Source organism: Balaenoptera musculus, chromosome 12, assembly GCF_009873245.2.
Source record: "Balaenoptera musculus isolate JJ_BM4_2016_0621 chromosome 12, mBalMus1.pri.v3, whole genome shotgun sequence".
Lineage (NCBI taxonomy): Eukaryota > Metazoa > Chordata > Mammalia > Artiodactyla > Balaenopteridae > Balaenoptera > Balaenoptera musculus.
This window is the reverse complement of record NC_045796.1, coordinates 21,239,864-21,254,832: the sequence shown is the minus strand read 5'-3', so window position 1 is coordinate 21,254,832 and position 14,969 is coordinate 21,239,864. Positions and strand designations below refer to the sequence as shown.

Sequence of the window (14,969 nt, the reverse complement as noted above, 5' to 3'; positions counted from 1 at the left end):
CTCAATCACTCCTATACTGATATATAAAGTTCATTATAAAGGAGGTGATAGTCCTGCTGTATTCTCTGGTCTTACCTCACCCAGGGGACTGAGTTCATATCTGGACATCACAAGCTCTTCTAGTAAACACAGCTTGCTTTCCCTCTGGGACACCAACTGTTTCCCCACCTAAGGCCATGCATTTCCAATAAAGATGTCTTTATTCCTAACTCCTGACCAATCAGCATATTGTGTTCTTTTGGTGACAGGGGTTAGCTCAAGGGAAAGCATTCGACACATTCATAGCTACTAATATGCAATGAGACTTTTTCTGGAATTCCAGAAAGATTCCCACTCTTCTCTACTAGACGTGAGATTGTAAGAAGGTAAGACTGGAATTCTTTAACTGTCTTGCTATCCTGAGGGAAAAGGATTTCTCTAAGAAAGGATTTCTCTTTCTTAGAGAAATGGAGCTGGGAGATGAGAGAAGCAGCGAATCCTTATTCTGGGGATCTTCTATGAGCCTCTGTTTCAAACCATGTCTTTAATGAAACTTATTCTGGAGTTTTAAATTATGTGAGCCAGTAAAATCTCCTTTTTGCCTAAGCTAGGTTAAACTGGGTTTTCTGCCATATGCAACCAAAATAGTTTTTACTAATTCATTTTAAGAGACACACTGATAAATTAGACTAAGCCCAGAGAAGAATTGCCAGGGGGGTGAGTGTGACCGGAACTACATCAAAGGGGGAGAAATCGAAGAGAGTTTGGCTTGAGGAAAGATGGCCTGGTGTGTCTGTGTCCCAGGAAAAGAAGGATGTTAAAAGTATGGGAGAGAATACTAAAGAAAGAGAAATATCTTCAAATATTTAATTAGAATTCATGATAGGAAGAACCTGGGAAACAAATTTCAATGCAAAGTGTTAAAGTTTTAACAATTTAATGTGTCTGAAAATTAAATAAATTGTGTTGATAACATGCTTGCTAAGTCTAGAAGCATTTTAAATCACTTATCAGAGATATTGTGGTGTAAATTCAATAGATGGTGTTTTCTGAACTTCAGTCATTTGAATATAGTCTTCACAATTTTGCCATATGAGAAGGTGCAATTTGTACCATTTTTTGCTCGATGTTTTCTTTGCATCAACTCCTTTTTTGTCTAAATACGTTTATTTTTAAATGAAACTTTAAATCACTACAAAAGAAAAGAGCTCTGTGCCTGTGATCTGGTCTCTGTTCGTTAAAAGGAAAATTAATTGGTTGGAGATATGGTAACACCCAACTGATCATTTCTCTTCCTCCTGTTAGAAGGATTGAAAGAAAATTGAATGGGAAATTTTTTTTCTCACTAAGCAATTCAATGTTTTTAATGTCATACCTGTGTGCCACTTAAAATCATCAATCTATTCACACGTTTGGAAAGCCTACAGCGTGGGTGTAATTCACACCAGTGTTTTCCAATCTTTTTACAACTTGTCACACACAGAGAACGCTACTGTGTGGCACACTGGGGTAGACGAAGGCAGCTGCTTATCACCTGGCAGGGACAATGGGCCCAAGGGAGCAGACTCCAGCCCAGGCAGCACCCCACTCCCAGCCCACCTGGGGCAGAGGAGGTGGATATATCGACACACAACTACTTCTTCCAGTTAACATTCCATTAAGAGTTTTTGCTAGAAGCCTATAATTCTATACAACTCACTGTCTAAGTTTCTGGAATCCAAACCTTCAGCTTGAAGTAGTTACTTTTTGTATGTATGTCTGTGAACTCATAGGCTGACTAAAGCCCATCTCTGCACCTTCTGGAATATTCTCCCTTGGAGTATTTGGCATCTCCCTTTGTACATATGACAGAGGAGCAGCACTGAAATCAAGTTGCTATGTTACAATGGCAAAACAAATCCTCCTTACTCCCTAACCACCAAATGAAACCACAGACAGCTTCTCTTCTTGGGCTATAAATAGGATTATAAATCCTTTTCTCCAACTGATACCTTGGAAAGTCTGACTCAGTAAAATTGTGGTGTGAGTGTGTAAAGAAACCATTTTTACAATCCTTCTAATCTTACATGTATAAATGCACTATAGTTCTGAAAACAATTGGTTCATTCTAAACCAAGTAGATGAGCAGGTAAGAGGAAATCGCTGTCTTTAAGAGCATAGCTTTTGGCTGGGGTTACCTTATTTGGAAGAATTTGAAATGTTGCTAAGGCTCCCTGTGGCTCTATGACTGGCGAACATCTGATACCAGTTTACAGATTCCATGATTTACTAAAGGATTTTGGTCTGTTTCTACTCCTTTAGTCCCCTGTCTTTATCCTAAATATTTCCCCACAAACAGACTTCAGCATTTTCTTAAATGGACAGATTATTTCTCTGAGTTTATTTGTGTGGGGTTTTGTTTTGTTTTGTTTTTGCATTGTCTTTTTTTTTCTAATTGTGGTGGTTTACTGTCACTGGTATTTTTCTTTTGAGTTCCTTTCTTGGGTGGGAGATCATTTTTGGCTTCAGACTGGAATGTCCCGGAATAACTGCTGTTTAAAAGACTACTTGTGTATTGCAGTTTTAAGGAACTCCTATGATTGAGGCCGAGATCTATTTACAGGCACCAAATAGAGTGGGAATATTTATACCTCTGATTTCTGCGCTAAGAGTCCCATTACTTCAAAGTACATTTAGTCCAATTCTCTTCTCAGGCCTGGAAGATGCAAAGCAATAAATGGACACCTATAGACTGAATGTTTTATGTCCCCCCAAATTCATATGTTGAAACCTAATCCCCAGTGTGATGGTATTTGGAGGTGGGGTCTTTGGGAGTTAATTAGGTCATGAGGGTGGAGCCATTATGAATGGGATTAGTGCCCTTATAACAAAGACCCCAGAGAACTCCCTTCCCCTTCTGCCCTGTGAAGACACAGCCAAAAGACAGCTGTTTATAAACCAGACATCAAATTTGCTGGCGCCGTGATCTTAGACTTTCCAGCCTCCAGAACTGTAAGAAATAAATGCTTGCTGTTTAAGCCACCCAGCTGATGGTATTTTTGTTGTAGTAGCCCAAGTGGATTAAGACTGGATGTTACAGCAAGAAATAGGATTTTGATTCTCAGTGCTTTTCAATCATCTGAGGACCTTGTTGAAATGCAGGTTCTGAGTCAGTAGGTCTGGAGTAGGGACTGAGAAATTGTCTTTCTAACAAATTCCTAGATGACACCAATGCTGCTGGTCTAGGCACCATAGTTTGAGAACCATTGGTATATAGTATTTCCCATATTGGCCTGAAGTTAAGGCTCATCAGAAGTGGCTGTTGTATAGACAAAATACCAAATCTTTCCCTGGGAACAGTGATTCAGAGGTCTGCTTTGGGACTTCAGTCCTCCGTTTCAAGAACTTCTTCATGCTCTGGTTCCAAACTACTTCTTGACCTGACCTACTGATACTCCTCTACTCTCCATCATTCATTTTCCTCCCACCCTTCCTTCCTTTCAATCTCTCTCTTTCTCTCCCTTCCTTCTTCCCAACAAATATTTGTTTAACATGTCTTTGGGATTTATATCTGAATAAGAGAGACAGACTCTACCCTTACAGACAATAGACAAGTAAACAGGTAAATAAAAAGGAGACTTACAATTTGTGATACATGCTAAGAAGGAAATAAATAGGGTGATGAGATGCAGAGGTATGGGGCAGAGGTGGGAAACCATTTAAGCCAAAGTTGTCAGGGGTGTTCTCTAAGGAAGACGGTTAAGCTAATATTCTTATCGAACCCTCCAGCCTACACCTCACTGCTTGCTGAATGTACCTGTTTTTTGTAGACACATTGCCTTTGTTCATACTGTTTTTTTCACCATGAGTGTCATCTCACTAATCCCATCTGCCAATTAATTAAAGAGCAATCTAAATGCTACTGCCTTCATCCAGGTTCCCCCAGCCATATGTGATACCTCACCCCTCTGAGCTCCTAAAGCACCAATTATACCTCTGATCTTGTCTTCATATTCTGCCTTAAATTGTAGTTGTTTTGAGATAATAATAGCTGTATTTTGTGAGGGTGCTCTATTGGATTGCATACATTATCTCAAATTACTCAACAACCCTGGCGGGTGATCTTGTTATTTCCATATTACAGGTAAAGAAACTGAAACTTGGAGAAGCTAAGTAATTTGCCCAAAGTCACACAACAAATAAGCGACAGAGGTGAGATTCAAAGTATGCCCTCGCAGTTGGTCTGTTTTATCTCCTGTAGCAGATCTTAAGCACCATGAAGGAAATGACTACTTTATCTCTGTATCTTTTTTTTTTTTTTTTGCTGTGCCTCATGGCTTGTGGAATCTTAGTTCCCTGACCAGGGATTTAACTCAGGGCCCTCAGCAGTGAGAACATGGAGTCCTAACCACTGGACAGCCAGGGAGTTCCCTGTATCTTTATTTATTTATTTATTTTTAAAGATTTATTATTTATTTATTTATTTATTTAATTTATTTATTTTTGGCTGCTTCAGGTCTTGTGGCATGCAGGATTTTTGTTGAGGCATGTGGGATCTTTCATTGCGGCACGTGGGCTCTTGGTTGTGGTGCGTGGGCTTCTCTCTAGTTGTGGTGTGCAGGCTCCAGGGTGCATGGGCTCTGTACTTTGCGGCACGTGGGCTCTAGCTGAGGCATGCGAGCTCAGTAGTTGTGGCACGCAGGCTTAGTTGCCCCGCAGCATGTGGGATCTTAGTTCCCTGACTAAGGGAACTAAGGGATTGAACCTGCGTCCCCTGCATTGTAAGGTGGATTCTTTACCACTGGACCACCAGGGAAGTCCCTCCCTGTGTCTTTAAATTAAAAAAAAAAAATCAAGTTGCAGAAGAGCCCTAACATTAGTGTAACACTAAAGAGAAGAAAAATTAAAAGAGAACAGAATTCCCTTCCCATCTTATATTAGTTTGCTAGGGCGCTGTAACAAAGTACACATTTTGAGTGGCTTGAACAAGAGAAATTTTTTTTTTTAACATCTTTGTTGGAGTGTAATTGCTTTACAATGGTGTGTTAGTTTCTGCTTTATAACAAAGTGAATCAGCTACACATATACATATACCTCCATATCTCCTCCCTCTTGCGTTTCCCTCCCACCCTCCCTATCCCTCCCCTCTAGGTGGACACAAAGCACCAAGCTGATCTCCCTGTGCTATGCGGCTGCTTCCCACTAGCTATCTATTTTACACTTGGTAGTGTATATATGTACATGCCACTCTCTCACTTCGTCCCAGCTTACCCTTCCCCCTCCCCTTGTCCTCAAGTCCATTCTCTGTGTCTGCGTCTTTATTCCTGTCCTGCTCCTAGGTACTTTAGAACCTTTTTTTTTTTTTTTTTTAGATTCCATATATATGTGTTAGCATACGGTATTTGTTTTTCTCTTTCTGACTTACTTCACTCTGTATGACAGACTCTAGGTCCATCCACCTCACTACAAATAACTCAATTTCATTTCTTTTTATGGCTGAGTAATATTCCATTGTATATATGTGCCACATCTTCTTTATCCATTCACCTGTCGATGGACACTTAGGTTGCTTCCATGTCCTGGCTATTGTAAATAGAGCTGCAATGAACATTTTGGTACTTGACTCTTTTTGAATTATGGTTTTCTCAGGGTATATGCCCAGTAGTGGGATGGCTGGGTCGTATGGGAGTTCTACTTTTAGTTTCTTAAGGAACCTCCATACTGTTCTACATAGTGGCTGTATCAATTTACATTCCCATCAACAGTGCAAGAGGGTTCCCTTTCCTCCACACCCTCTCCAGCATTTATTGTTTGTAGATTTCTTGATGATGGCCGTTCTGACCGGTGTGAGGTGATACCTCATTGTAGTTTTGATTTGCATTTCTCTAATGATTAGTGATGTTGAGCATCCTTTCATGTGTTTGTTGGTGATTTGTATATCTTCTTTGGAGAAATGTCTGTTTAGGTCTTCTGCCCATTTTTGGATTGGGTTGTTTGTTTTTTTGATATTGAGCTGCATGAGCTGCTTGTAAATTTTGGAGATTAATCCTTTGTCAGTTGCTTCATTTGCAAGTATTTTCTCCCATTCTGAGGGTGAACAAGAGAAATTCATTGTCTCACAGCCCTAGAGGCTAAAAGTCTGAGATCAATGTGTCAGCAGGACCATACTCCTTCTGAAGGTGCAGGGAAGTATTGTTCTGGGTCTCCCTCCTGGTTTCTGGTAGTTCCTTGGTTTAAGGCAGCATAACTCTACTCTTCCATGGTGTTCTCCCATGTGTGAATCTTTGTGCCCAAATTTCCCTTTTTTTCCCCCCCCCTTTTTATGAGGACACCAGTCACATTGGATTAGGAGCCCATCCTACTGACCTCACCTTAACTTAACTAATTATGTACGTAAAAATCCCATTTCCAAATAAGGTCACATTCTGAGCTACTGTGGGTTAAGACTTCACATATGAACTTTTAGGGGACACAGTTCAACTGTGGACAAAGTGTCACTGCCTGCCTTGTCATCAAGGCATCAGCCACTGCAGCCACCCGTCTGCAGTGCACACTGAGGGGATTCGGGATGAAGAAAACTGGACACTGGCCCTAGATAGATAAGGTGCATATCAAAGGAATGATTTCAATGAGCCCAGACTCTTGCATCTTCCTATACATAGAAAAGTGCTAAATTCATTAACTTGAGATGTCTGTTTTTTCTTTAATTAACAGTAATCTTTTGATGTTCCAACTATGTGGGCTTTTTTTTTCTTTTTGCAAAAACTCCTATATATCCTGATTCCTCCCTTACCTCTTCCGAACAGCCCCTTAGAGCTATCTGAGAGGGTGTCTGCCAGGCTTAAGTCCTCCGTATGCCTGCTGAATAAAACATAATTCTCAACTTTTAGGTTGTGAAGTTTTTTCAGTCAACACAACCCATAGCACATTTCTACTTCATAGCTTTTCTCATAATGCTGATCCCTAACCTAGAGAACCTGATGTAGTTCTATTTGTTCTTTCCCAAAGCCAACACTGCAGAGGGGTCAAATGATCAATTTAGACAAGTTTCACTGTGCCAAAATTGAACCTATTTCTAGCTTCGATCTCTAATAGATGTAGTTGTCTTACAGTCACTCCAGCTCCAATGTTAGTTTGTTTTCACATAAGCAAAAGAGGTCACCTACATAACACCAAAAAGTCGGTCTGCCTTAAGCTGTGATAACCTGTGATTCCTTCTGCCCCTCACTAAAGGGGTGTGTTGATTTCTGTGTATAACATTACAATATCTAGAAGTTATGTTTGACGATGCTTAAAATACTTAAACCTTTATTTCAAAATCGGTTTAACTTAGTAAGTTAAACTGGGCATAAACCTTTTCGTGTCCCTCATTTCTTGTTAGTAGGAAAAAAGCTTCATCCTCCCAGACCTTCCCTGAGTTCCAAAGAGCAGATTCAAACAGTTACTAAATAGGGAGGAGAAGTAATGCAGAAACAAAAGAAGAGCTGTCAAGAAACGATAGTGCAGCTATAAAGCAGGGTCCTGGTTCCTCCTCAAGGGATATACATAATATTATCTTCGAGTTCTTCTACACGAACTAAAGCCCCTGCCCAGGTAGAAGACAGTAACTGCAGGTTGAGCTCAAGATTCCCGGAACACGGCCCTGTTACCTCACCACCAACCAAACAGAAGAAAGTCACATACTCTTAGCCCTCACACCAAATTTTGCTTATTAAAAACTTCTCCCCCAAAGGGGACTTCCCTGGTGGTCCAGTGGTTAAGAATCCGCCTTCCAATGCAGGGGATGCAGGTTTGATCCCTGGTTGGGGGACTAAGATCCCATGTGCCACAGGGCAACCAAGCCTGCACACCAAAACTAGAGAGAAGCCCACACACTGCAACTAGAGAGAAGCCTGCGTGCCACTAGAGAGAAGTCCGCGTGCCACAACGAAGAGCCTGCGTGCTACAATGAAGGATCCCAGGTGCTGCAGCTATGATCCGATGCAGCTAATAAATAAATAAATAATTAAGTAAATATTTAAAAAATAAAGAAATAAAACTTCTTCCCCCAAACCGCTGAGGAGTTCAGGGTTTTTGAGCACAAACCACCTGTTCTCCTTGCTTGGCCCTGCAATAAACCTTTCTCTGCTCCAAACTCTGACGTTTTAGTTTGTTTGGCCTCACTGTGTGTCAGGCACACAAACTTGCATTCAGTAACAATGTTAATATCAAGAAATATTGCTAATCAAGAAAGAAGTGCTGCTGGTAGTTTAGGAAGCCCTAAATGGGAAATGGCCTATACACAGTATGTCCTAATGCAAAATAGGTTAGAATCTTGCAAAGTCAAATTTTTAAAGTCCAGTCAATCACAAAGCACAGGACGTGTAAATGTTAACAATACTGACTAGGTCAATAGGGCATTTTGCTTAATAGACTACAGAATTCCTGAGGAGAGAGATTCTGTCATCTGACTCAGCTTGGACCCCCAACAATGCCTAGCTCAGGGCATTGCACAGAACAGATTTTGATACATTAAATTGAATGAAGTTTTTAAAAATGTGGCTTATCTCCCTTAACAGAGATAGGAAGCATTCAAAGTTAAATTTAAGAAGTTAAAAAAAGTAAAACTCTACTTGCCAGGAACTGTTCTAAGTACAGAGACTGAGGTAGACTCTATTATCTCCATCCTAAAGATAAAGGAACAGAGAGATTAAATAGCTCACACAACTAGGGAATAATAACTGTGGGAATTCACACCTAGGGAGTTTACATTTAAAACCATTACAGGGCTTCCCTGGTGGCTCAGTGGTTAAGAATCCACCTGCCAATGCAGGAGACACGGGTTCGAGCCCTGGTCTGGGAAGAGCCCACATGTGGCAGAGCAACTAAGCCCATGTGCCACAACTACTGAGCGTGAGTGCCTAGAGCCCGTGCTCCACAACAAGAGAAGCCACCGCAATGAGAAGCCTGCGCACCGCAACGAAGAGTAGCCTCTGCTTGTCGCAACTAGAGAAAGCCCGCGTGCAGCAATGAAGACCCAGCACAGCCAAAAATAAATAAATTTATTAAAAAAAAACAAAAACAAAAAACAAAAACCATTACAGTCCACGTTCTCAACATTGTGCTGTATGTCAGTTAAAAACACTGGTGAATAGCCAGAGAACCAGAGCTTCCTTTTCTCTAAGGAATTCTTCAACTGAGAGGTTTGCTGTCAGATTACCAGTGTATTGCTCCTGTTGAGTTCAAGAAATACACTGTAGGGATTATGCATTCCACCTTTGGCCTTACTCTAGACCTAGGTTCAAATTTTGGCTTTGGCATATTGTGCTACCAACTTTTCCAAACTCAGTTTCATCATCTGTAAAATAAGGCTAATTATTTCTACCTCATAGAGTTGTGATTTCATGTTTAAAGCATTTAACACAGTTCTTGGTACATAATAAAAACTCAATAAATGATATCTAAAAAGTATACTTATTTTGTGAGTAATATGTCATTGTATGAGTATACACAACTTGTTTATTCACTGTTGATATATATTTGGGTTGTTACTAGCTTTTGATTATTACAAATAAAGCTACTAGGAACATTCTTATACAAGTCTTTGTATGGACTTATGCTTTAATTTCTCTTGGGTAAATTACTAGAGTGGAAGAGGAGATATAGTTTTAGTTTTTATGAAATTGACAAAGTGTTTTCCAACATGGTTGTACCATTTGATATTCTCACTAGCAGTGTATGAGAGTTCCAGTTCCTCTACATTCTTATCAACACTTGGTATGGTCAGTTTTATTTATTTATTTATAGAATTTGTGTGTGTGTGTGTGTGTGTAGTAAAAAATCATAAAATTGACCATCTTAACTGTTTTTTAGCATACAGTTCATTAGTGTTAAGTATATTTACATTGTTGTGATACATCTTCAGAACCTTTTAATCTTGCGGAACTGAAAACCTATACCCATTAAACGACTCCCCGTTGCCCCTTCTCCCCAGCCCCTAGCAACAACTATTCTACTTTCTGTCTCTATGAATTTAACTACTTTAGATACCTCATATAAGTGAAATCATAACAGCATTTGTCCTTTTGTGACTGGATAATTTCACATAACCTAATGTCCTCAAGATTCATCCATGTTGTAGCATGTGACAAGATTTCCTTGCTTTTTAAGGTGGCATAGTATTCCATTGTATGTATATTCATTTTGTTTGTCCATTCATCTGTTGATGGACATTTTTGTTGCTTCTACCTTTTGGCTATTGTGAATAGTGCTGCTATGCACATGGATGTGCAAACATCTCCTAGACTATGCTTTCAATTTTTTTGGATATATATCCAGAAGTAAGATTTCTGGATTATATAGTAGTTCTATTTAAATTAAAATTGTATGAGTAATTAAATTAGTAATTAATTTAAGGTAATTAATTGAGTAATTAAAGTGGCAATCAAAAATAATATGAAGAACTGCCATACTGTTTTCCAAGGTGCTTGCACCATTTAAAAATCCCACCAACAATGCATCAGCTTCTCCACATCGCTGTCAGCACTTGTTCATTTCTTTCCTTTTGTCTTCCTTTCTTTCTCTCTTTCTTTATTTCACAGTAGCCTTCTCAATGAATATGAGGTTATCTCATTGTGGTTTTGATTTGCATTTCTTTGATGACTAGTGATGTTGAGCATTTTTTCATACACTTGTTGGTCATTTGTCTTTGGAGAAATATCTATTCAAGTCCTTTGTCCATTTTTTAAATTGGGTTAACTGATTTTTTGTTGTTGTTGAATTGTAGGAGTTCTTTATATATTCAGGATATTAATACCTTATTAGATATAAGATTTGCAAATATTTTCTTGCATCCCATAGGTTGCCTTTTCACTCTATTGATCATGTCTTTTGATTATAAAAGTCTTTAAGTTTGATGTAGTCCCATTTGTCTATTTTTTGCTTTTGTTGCCTGTGCTTTTGGTTTCATATACAAGAACTCATTACCAAATTTAATGCATGAAAAATTTCCCCCTATATTTTCTCCTAGGAGTTTTGCAGTTTTAAGTCTTATGTTTAGGTCTTTATTCCATTATGAGTCAATTAAACGCCCAACTTCATTATTTGTATGTGAATATCCAGGTTTCCTGGCACTATTTGTTGAAGAAACTGCCCTTTTACCATTGAGTGGTCTTGTCACACTTGTCAAAGATCATTTGAGCACATACTCAAGGGTTTATTTCCGGGCTCCCTATTCTATTTCATTGGCCTATAAACACTGTTTTGATTACCATTTCATAATATGTTTTTAAGGCAGTAAGTGTGAGTCCTCCAACTTTGTTACTTCTCAAAATTATTTTGGCTATTCAGGGTCCTTTGTGATTCCATATGAATTTTAGGATGATTTTTTTCTATTTCTGCAAAAACTTCCATTGAGATTTTGATAGGGATTGCGTTGAATCTGTAGATCACTTTGGGTGGTATGGATATTTTAGCGTTATTAAGTCTTCCAATCCACAAACGTGGAATGTGTTTCCATTTATTTGTTTCTTTTTAAATTTCTTTCAACAATGTTATATAGCTTTCAGTGTACTTGCATTTCATTTCCTTAAGTATATTCCTAAGTACTTTTTGGTGTTATTGCAAATGCAATTGTTTTCTTAATTTCCTTTTCCAACTGATAATTGTTAGTATATAGAAATGCAACTGATTTTAGTTAGTTGATTTTGTATCCTGCAACTTTGCTGAATTTATTAGTTCTAACAGGTTTTTGTGTGTGTGTGTGTGTGCATGTGTAATTTTTAGGGTTTTCTACGTAAAAGATCATGTCATCTGCAAACAGATAATTTTACTTTTTCTTTTCCAACTTGATTGGATGGCTTTTATTCCTTCTTTTTCTTGCTTGATTGCACTGGGTAGTACTGACAATACTATGTTGAATAGAAGTGGTGAAAGTGGGCATCCTTATCTTATTCTTGATCTTAGAGGAAAAGTTTTCAGTCTTTCACCATTGAGTATGGTATTAGCTATAGGCTTTTTGTATATTGGCTTTATTATGTTGGCAGTTTATTATGAAGGTAATTTCCTTCAGTTCCTATTTGGTTGAGTGTTTTTACCATGAAAGTGTGTTAGGTCTTGTCAAATACTTTTTCTGCATCAGTTGAGATGATTATGTGCTTTTTGTCCTTCAGTCTGTGAATTTGGTCTATTATATTGATTGATTTTCATATGTTGAAACATACTTGCATTCCAGAAATAAATCTGGCTTGGTCATGGTGTGTAATCCTTTTAATGTGCTGTTGAATTTAGTTTGCTAGCATTTGTTGAGGATTTTTGCATTAATAGTCATCAGGGATATTAGTCTGTAGTTTTCTTATAGTGTCTTTATCTGGCTTTGGTATCAGGGTAATGCTATCCTCATAGAATGAATTTGGATGTGTTCCCTTCTGCTCAATTTTTTGCAAGAGTTTGAGAAGAATAAGAGTTTTAATTCTTTAAATGTTTGGTAGACTTCAGTAATATCAGCTGGTCTTGAGCTTTTCTTTGTTAGGAGAGATATATCCATCTATCTCTCTCTGTATATATCTCCTTGCCATTAGAAACTATAAAGAATATACATGATTTGGAAATCAGACTGTACCAAGCAATAGCCAAAGAAGAATTATCCATTTTATGCCTTCTTTTTTTTATTAAACATTTTTTAACATCTTTATTGGAGTATGATTGCTTTATAATGGTGTGTTAGTTTCTGCCTTATAACAAAGTGAATCAGTTATACATATACATATGTCCCCATATCTCTTCCCTCTTGCGTCTCCCTCCCTCCCACCCTCCCTATCCCACCCCTCTAGGTGGTCACAAAGCACTGAGCTGATCTCCCTGTGCTATGCGGCTGCTTCCCACTAGCTATCTATTTTACGTTTGGTAGTGTATATATGTCCATGCCACTCTCTCACTTTGTCCCAGCTTCCCCTTCTCCCTCCCTGTATCCTCAAGTCCATTCTGTAGTGGCTCTGCGTATTTATTCCAGTCTTGCCCCTAGGTCCTTCATGACCTTTTTTTTTTTTTTAGATTCCATATATATGTGTTAGCATACGGTATGTGTTTTTCTCTGACTTACTTCACTCTGTATGACACACTCTAGGTCCATCCACCTCACTACAAATAACTCAATTTCATTTCTTTTTATGGCTGAGTAATATGCCATTGTATATATGTGCCACATCTTCCTTTATCCATTCATCTGTTGATGGACAGTTAGGTTGCTTCCATGTCCTGGCTATTGTGAATAGAGCTGCAATGAACATTGTGGTACATGACTCTTTTTGAATTATGGTTTTCTCAGGGTATATGCCCAGTAGTGGGATTGCTGGGTCGTATGGGAGTTCTATTTTTAGTTTTCTAAGGAACCTCCATACTGTTCTCCATAGTGGCTGTATCAATTTACATTCCCACCAACAGTGCAAGAGGGTTCCCTTTTCTCCACACCCTCTCCAGCATTTATTGTTTGTAGATTTTTTGATATATTATTGGCTATAGTGTTTGTTGCTTGTCTCTTCGAATTATTTTTTACGTGTGCATTCACTTGCATCTACTTTCCCTTCCATATAAATTCGATACCCTTTTTTCACATACTATTATGCCAAGTCTCTGTGACCTGGCCAGAATACAGATATTCTGTGCCATGTTGTCTTGACTGACATTGCCCATTTGGTATACCTTACTTTCCCCTGATCACCACATCTCATTTATTGCTAGAGAAAATACTATTGCTGGATTTTTCCTTTCCACCTGTCTCATGACAGAATCCTGACCCACTTGCCCTAGTAAGTGCACACAGTTCAGAGATCTTTTGAGAACCGAACTGCTAGCTATTTGAGACTCATCTTAAACTGATGAAATACCTGTAATACAGGTTTTTGAAACATGGCTTCTATTTTTTTCTTACAATCTTTAGTCTTTCCTGATGCTCTAGACCTGACATCTGAGAGCTGGGAGATCTGTTGGGAGGTTTTTGTTTACTGATTCAATCTCCTTACTGGTTATTGGTCTGTTCAGATTTTCCTTTTCTTCGTGATTTAGTTTTGGCAGGTTGTGTGTTTCTAGGAATTTTTCCATTTCTTCTAGGTTACCCAATTTGTTGGCATACAATTGTTCATACTATTCTTTCATAATCCTTTTTATTTCGGTAGCATTGGTTGAAATCATTTCTGACTTTAGTTATTTTTTTCTTTAACTAAGGGTTTCTCAATTTTACTGGTCTTTAAAAAAAAAAGCAACCCTTAGCTTTATTGACTTTTTCTATTTTTTTCTATTCTCAATTTCATTAATTTCTGCTCTAATCTTTGTTATATCCATAAGATAGTAATTTTATGTTATGTTTTTTATCATAATTTAAACAATTTAAAACATTTTTTAAAAAAGAGATGAATTTCCCTAGGGGAAGGAACAAGAGTGAGGAGAAGGGTCCTGAGGAAACTTTCGGAGATTGATGGATTTTCTTGATTGTGGTGATGGTTTCACAAATATAAACATAGGTCAAAACTCATCAAATTGTACATTTTACATATGTATAGTTTATTGTATGTAATTATACCTTAATAAAGCTATCAAGTTGCAGATTTCTAAAAACTAGTCAAATATTTAAATTTGCAGGCATATGTTATTCCAAGTGATTTTTTTCCTAAGTGTAGTCTATTCAAAATTCCTTCACTAAAAAGTCAGTATTTGATAGTATTTGTCTCTTGCACTTTGCGTGTTCCTGGTTCTCCAGTTTTGATCCTGATCTGCTGTTCAATTCTGAGCCCGTCACTCTCAGCTTCCTTCGGTAGAGGCAGCACTATCAAGGGACTGAAGTTCAACAGAGACATGCTCGCAACCATTTTTCAATTAGACTCTTTCATCATCATATTTTCAGATAGATATTCATCCCATCAAAGAAGCTTGTACCTATGAAATGATTTTGTTCTCTTAATTTTTAAAAGCAGATAGTGTTTATGACACTATTGCAGACACTTCATATGTTTAACTTTGGAGATTTATTTTTCAAGAGC

At 38.1% G+C, this 14,969-nt stretch overlaps 1 pseudogene; it reads right to left on the bottom strand.

Moving 5' to 3' along the window:
• LOC118905461 overlaps positions 1 to 13,844 on the bottom strand; it is a 37,645-nt pseudogene extending 23,801 nt beyond the window's left edge.
• Between the last annotated feature and the right edge of the window lie 1,125 nt (positions 13,845 to 14,969).